The following is a 6,855-nucleotide window of genomic DNA, read 5'->3' on the forward strand; positions in this document are numbered from 1 at the left end:
TGCTACTTTACCAATATTTGAACAAATGAAAAAGATTAATATAGGCCACCATGGTACTCAAGGTTATATGTCATGGTTTCATTTTGTATTTCCTTAATCTTTTGGAGCCCTGACCTGGGTCTCAGTTCTTCCAGCCAAAGACTCCCCCATCCCAATACCACTTCCAATCCTGACTCCACCCACCCAAATCAATACTGATTCCATCCACCCAAATCGATTCATAAGCCGAGAATAGGGAAGCATGTTTTAATCATTGTGCAAATTGGAATTAATCTAAGAAGTATGACAATTCTGAGTACATCGACGGGAAAGTTCCTTGATAGCATAGATTCCTGAAGAGAGATTTCTTTTTTTCTAATGTATTTTTTAATTGAAGGGTAATTGTTTTACAGAATTTTTTTGTTTTCTGCCAGCTATCAACGTGAGTCAGCCATCGGTATACATATGTCCCCCCTTGGTCTGAACCCCCTCCCATCTCTCTCCCCATCCCACCCCCTAGATTCTTACAGAGCCCCAGTTTGAGTTCCAGGAGTTATACAGTAAATTCCCATTGGCTATCTATTTTACATATGCTAATGTAAGTTTCCCTGTTACTTTTTCCATAGAGCTCACCCTCTCCTTCCTCCCCCTACCCTGTCAATAAATCTGTTCTCTATGTCTGTTTCTCCATTGCTGCCCTGCAAATAAATTCATCAGTACCATCTTTCTAGATTCCATATATGTATGCGCGTTAGTATAGGAGATTTATCTTTCTCATTCAGACTGACTTCACTCTGAATAATAAGCTCTAGGTTCATCCACCTCATTAGACTAGACTCAAATGCGCTCCTTTGTATGGCTGAAGAGATTTCTAATTGAAAAGGCCGTCAATTATCCAAGAAAGGAAGAACAAAGAAGGAATGTTCTGTCCCACAGATATCTCCAGGCTCGTCCCAGAGAGAGGCGGAGCCCAGGGGAGAAGTCCAGCCCGGCAGATTGGGCCTCCGCTGGGGTGACTCAGGCCCCAGTCCAGGGTGGTGATTGAAGGGGTACTGTGGGCCAGAGAGAAGGCTGCTATTCCTTCCCTTGCCGGGTTCCACCGGGTTTCAAGTCTCAGTTTTCCGCAGCCTCGAGGTGTGTGGGGTGGGGTGGAGGCCTCCTGGCCTCCTGGAGGCGATCTGGCCGCGGGTCTGGCAGCCTCCGCAGCTGCTGGCTGTTCAGACCCTCCTGGGCCCGGCGCTGTGTGGCTTGGGCCTCTTCTTGACGGGACTGTCGCTCCATCCCGGACAAGCAGCCGGCTCCTGGCCTTGCGAGTCTCGCCAGCGTTTCTGGCCGCTCTCGACGCGGGGACCGTCCGCGTGTCCGGGACAAGCGTGGCGCGACAGCCCACAGGCGCAGTAGTGCGCGTCCCCGCAGAACTCGGGGCTTAGGCAGGAGGGGCGGCTCAGCGCCGGGAAGTTATCCAGAGCCCAGGCCCAGGCCTGTTCTCGGTTCAGGCCCGGAGGCAAGGCGGGCTCGGGATGTGCCCTCCTCCAAGACTGCGCTTCCATGGCTTCAGCCTCCTCACCAGGCCGAGAGTGCAACGGGTCTAGCACAGAGGCGAATGATTCTGCTAGGTGCGGAGTGTGCCTTTTATAGTGCCTGCCCGACAAGGTTTTGGGAAACCCGGGAGTTGATAGGTGGGATCCACACTCATTTGCCTTGCAAATTACCTCGGGGTCCCTGGGGACTGAGGAGATAACCACATCTTTCTGGGAGGGGCATGGAAGCTCTGAGTGGTTTATGGTGATTGGATTAAAGGAGGGGAGGGGAGAAGATGAGGGTCCCTGGCAGTTTCCATTCACTGGAAGAAGCCTCTTTGCTTGGAAGGCACAACTGGTCAAATCACACTTCAGGTTCTCTCCTTTGAGCAGATGAGAGAGGATGGCCTGGTGTTGGAGACGAGGCTCAGCCAGGTTCCCCCTTTGCAAAACCCACAGCTTACAGCTGGTTCATGCTGGAGCTGGGCTGAGATTCCAGGTCCTCTTGCTTTCACATCAGAAAGGGAAAAGAGGAACGGAGTGATCATGTAGGGGTGGGGAAAAGGAGAGTCCCACGCCTCCTTAGAATTGTAATATTCCTATTTTTTTCTACAGTAGATGATCTGAATCAAAAGAAGACTTCATATATACTATGGTTTTCATACCTAGTTCACAAATGCATAGAGTTAATGCCACGTTTTCAAGACGTCTTTCTTTCGTTCTTTTTTGTTATTTGCAAAACTCTTATCCTTTCTTATGAATTTATGTTCATTCTATTATTCGGGGCTCCTCTTTCTCTCTGCTCTCCCTACGTCTACTGCAGTTCTTCCTATTAAAGAACTATTTTATTTTCTACATGTGGTTTTGTATCAGACTTGTAATATGTGACATAGTTTTGTGAACGCGTGTCTTCAATTCATGTAAGGTTATCATTTTAAAGCATCTACTTCTGCTTCATTGACCATGAAAGCCTTTGACTTTGGATCGTAACACACTCTGGAAAATTCTTAGAGATGGGACTACTAGACCACCTTACCTGTCTCCTGAGAAACCTGTATGCAGGTCAAGAAGAAACAGAACCAGACGTGGAACAACAGACTGGTTTAAAATTGGGAAAGGAGTACGTCAAGGCTATATGTTGTCACCCTGCATATTTAACTTGTATGCAGAGTACATCATGCAAAATGCCAGGCTGGAGAAAGCTCAAGGTGGAATCAAGCTTGCCTGGGAGAAATATCAATAACCTCAGATATGCAGATGACACCATCCTAGCAGCAAAAAGCAAAAAAGAAACTAAAGAGCCTCTTGATGGAGGTCAAAGAGGAGAGTGAAAAAGCTGGCTTAAAACTCAACATTCAAAAAACTAAGATCATGGCATCTGGTCCCAACACTTCATGGCACATAGATGGGGAAACAATGGAAACTGTGACAGACTTTATTTTCTGGGGCTCCACAAGCACTGCAGATGGTGACTGCAGCCATGAAATTAAAAGACGCTTGCTCCTTGGAAGAAAAGCTATGACAAACCTAGACAACATATTAAAAAGCAGAGACATTACTTTGTTGACAAAGGTCCGTTTAGTCAAAGCGATGATTCTTCCAGCTGTCCTGTGGAATGTAAAGACCCTGACACCAGAGGGCTCACTTTGTATTTAGAGTGGGCTCCTTTTCTGTTCATTTACACCCCTGTGCTACTATATCCTCCAAAATTATCTCCTCCCAATGCATTCACGGGACGTTAAGGCTTAGGATACAGCTTTTCCACTTTGAGAAACCCTCTTAAAGATATGCCCACATAGTATTTCCACTATATATAGGCACTTTCTCTTGGGTCAACACAGGCACCCCTCCACTTTATCACATCAGGACTTCCATTACATTCTGTGACTTTTCACATCTTTGCCCTCTCATTCAAAAGGGGCACAAGACCACATCACAAACTTGTGCAACAATCCTGTTGCCCCACTGGTAAGTAACAAATTCTTTAACTTCTGTCATCTTCAGTGCTGATATATATTTATGACCTTAAGCTCATCTGCCCTCCCTCTTGCTCAAAAGGGCGGGGTAAAGAACCAACGTTCTAATTTGATGATGGACACAGTGATTTCTGAAACACGTTCAGAGAATGGAGGAAACAGGCTGGGTCTCTTCTACACCTCTAGGATGTGAATTTACCTCTGAATAAAGAGGCAGAGTCTGAAATCTGATTCCTGAGGCAAGGCAAACAAAGGATGGCATGACTCCCCCTCCCAGGGGGTTGAAGGTAAGAAGTGTGTCTAGAGAATTCTTCCTCCCATGCCACATTTTCATAGTTTGGTGGTGTTTCCGGCTGATCTGGCAGAGTCAGTGTCAACCAGCTCATATGAACCGCCTGGATATTCTGGAGTTCCTAATGGAATCGTGCTAATCACTAGCAGGAGCTCAAGCATCAACTTGTTTTAGCACCCGGAATGTGAACAGACACAGCTAAAGAGTAGTCCCCTTTACGCTGCAGCAGTTCAGGATGGTTGGCGTCACTGGCGGGATCCTAAGGATCTTCCCTTTCCAGCTGTTGGTACTCCTGGAGGTGATGTGGTTCCCAGTCACGTTGGCCACCTCCAGCCTCACAGTCTTTGTTTTCCTGTTGGCCAGGTATGTCTGCATCTGGAAGACAGCCACTTTGGGATCAATCAGACGAGAGCAACAATTCTCCACTTCTGTGTAGACTGGAATAGATTCTCCATTGCAGGATCCCTTTCCTTCAGTCTTGGCACTCAGTGAAATTGGACCAGAGGTGAAAAACTAACAGGGAGTGGGGGTGGGAGAATAGGAAGGAGGCTCAAGAGGGAGGGGCTATAGGCAAACATATAGCTGGTTCATGCTGTTGTACAGTAGAAACTGACACAGCACTGTAAAGCAATTATACTCCAATTAAAAATAAATAAAATGGAAAAAATTAATTAATTAAAAAACCCAAGAGCCAACTATTTTCTCCTGAGCTTTCAATACAGGGGTTCTCACACAGTACTGAATAGTTTTGCATATTTCCTGCTGAATGAGACTACCAAAGGTTCAGATGGACGCTGAAAGCTAAATGGAAGTGCATGTTTTCCAGGCTGTAGTAAGCCGACGCCTTCTCCGACTCAGGCACACGGTCAGGTACTCCACCTGTGCAGGCAGCGGGGACTCTTGAGTTTCCAGGCACAGCATGCAACCTTGGCTCCTCAGCATCCAGCTTCCAGCCCCCAGATGCACACTGAAGCCGCACACTGAGCTGCACGCTGAGCCGCACACTGGGGCCCCAGGGCACCGCACAAGTTATGTGTTATCCCCTAATAAATTACTTTATGTTTACATGATTGAGCTATCCCATTTCTGTTCCTAAAAACCATCAAAAGAAATACGACAGTGGCACCAGTCAACATTATATTTACTTATTGCAATCTGTTTAACAATCATAGTGGAATAAATCTAGATTTCCTTAATATGTAAATACTCAAATTTTTCTTTTTGTTTTCAGGATATTTTGAGAATGTTTGTTTTATATGTATTAGTTTTTTTATTTACTTTAACCATCAAGTAAGTAATGGTTAAGTAAGTAATAAAGATACAATTTATTAAATAACAGAGAAATTCCCAAATGCCTGTGATGAATTCTTCCACGATTGCTAAACGGAGAGGTTTTCTTGTAATAGCATCTGTCGCAGAGAGTCCTCCAATGAAGGGTCTCAGCGGAGAGGAGGGGTCCTGGGGGCGAAGGCGGCCGGAGAGACAACCTAGAGTCTTTCTGTCCAGTGCGTGGGGCGTCTGTTGGTGTCTCTCCAGATCAGGAAGAGGGCGATGCTCCGGAAGGGTGTCCGGCGTCAGAGGTCTCGGGTTTCAGACACTGGGTTCCTCAAGTGGCAAAATCCGCCCGGGGAAACTTTGTGGGAGCGCGGCGTCCTCCCGTCCTGAGGGCGTCGGTGACTCCTGGCCGGGAGCGGGTGTGGTGTTCGGAGCCGGAGACCCGCCGCGCGGCCTCTAGGGGCTCTGTGCTCGGGGTCCGTGTTTTGGGCAATGTGGGCGCAGAAGCCTGCAGGGAGGAGAAGGTTCTTCCGGACTGAAGTCCTCCTCGTCCGGAGAGAGTTCGCCCAGCCTAGGATAGCAAGGGAGCTGCCATTCCTTAGGGTTCACTGAGCGCAGGAGCTGCCGCACCTCTGGTTCCTGGGGCTCCTGCGCGGAATCCCAGGCTTCGCGCACACAGCGGGGAAAGTGCTCCATCGCTTCAGCGGGTGAGAAGACAAGTCTTCAGGGACCCCTTCCTTGCGAATTTATAGTGTTCTGGGCTCTTAGGCGTCCAACCAGAGGCTATTGGGGTGGGTGGTTGCAAATTGCTTCAGAAGGTGGGATCTGAGAAGATTGAGGGTAAATTCAGTCATCTTGGATGGAGTTATTAGAATTTAAGTCGATTTTGTTGATTTGAGAGGATTAAAACTTTTGTTGTTTGTTTAAACGAAATAGGGGCTCTGTCAAGAAAAGCTATTTGGGAGGCTACTTTTAGGTTACTATATCCATTAATTCTCAGGGCCTTTTGCCTAGAAACAGAGTATCATTAGATCTTACCGAGATGATCAAAATGTGGCCATCTTTGCATGCAACCACACTGCTGGTCAGACTTTCCCTTTGGTCTTCAATTCTAAGTTAAAACTGCTTCAGACTTTCAGCCAACAAGTAGAAGTGTCAGGGTCAAGATCTACAGATTTAGATGCAGAGTCTTTGGTAGAAGATACTCAGCTAGTTGTCTAACCTCTCTTGTCTTCATAGTCTTACCTGGATGGTAGCTGAAGTTTAACATTTTAAAGGCAAATTTTTTGATTAAATTCATTAACCAAGGCCAGGTAATTACATAGTCCCAGGCAAAATAATAAGTTGCTCCATTACAGTTATTGTGATTTTCATCATCATTCTTAGTGCTATAATCATGGCTATTAAACAAAACATCAGTCAATAGCAAACTCAAAATGTTGTCTCTTTCTGTGTTTAATCGTAGCGGTTTGCTTTTCCCTTCTAGTGTCAGATGTATAGTGAAATTGTATCTCCTTATATCCTTCCTCAGATGTTTCAGACACTGTCTTGGCAAACATGTCAGTGCATCCAAGCCTAGATGTCCTTGGTCAGTCATTTATCTTCAACTTAACAAAGTCAGTTTAATTCAAAGCATTTTAAACAAGCGTGTTTCCACAACCTGCTGTGAGCAAGGAGCTGTGATGGGTACTGCACACTGACTTGTAGAACCTGCGCCTGCTTTGGCAGAGCTGAATTTTAGGGGAAGAACATAGACAAGAGACTGTGAGGACACAGCTGAATCTTCTTCCCTATGGTAGTTGATTCTCTGCCG

The 6,855-nt window shown here is 46.3% G+C and overlaps 1 pseudogene; it reads right to left on the reverse strand.

Annotated features, from left to right (window-relative positions):
• Positions 1-3,617: 3,617 nt before the first annotated feature.
• LOC133233331 (arrestin domain-containing protein 4-like) lies at positions 3,618-4,937 on the reverse strand (annotated as a pseudogene).
• Positions 4,938-6,855: the final 1,918 nt, after the last annotated feature.

This window comes from Bos javanicus, chromosome 20, assembly GCF_032452875.1.
Source record: "Bos javanicus breed banteng chromosome 20, ARS-OSU_banteng_1.0, whole genome shotgun sequence".
In the NCBI taxonomy this organism is placed as follows: domain Eukaryota; kingdom Metazoa; phylum Chordata; class Mammalia; order Artiodactyla; family Bovidae; genus Bos; species Bos javanicus.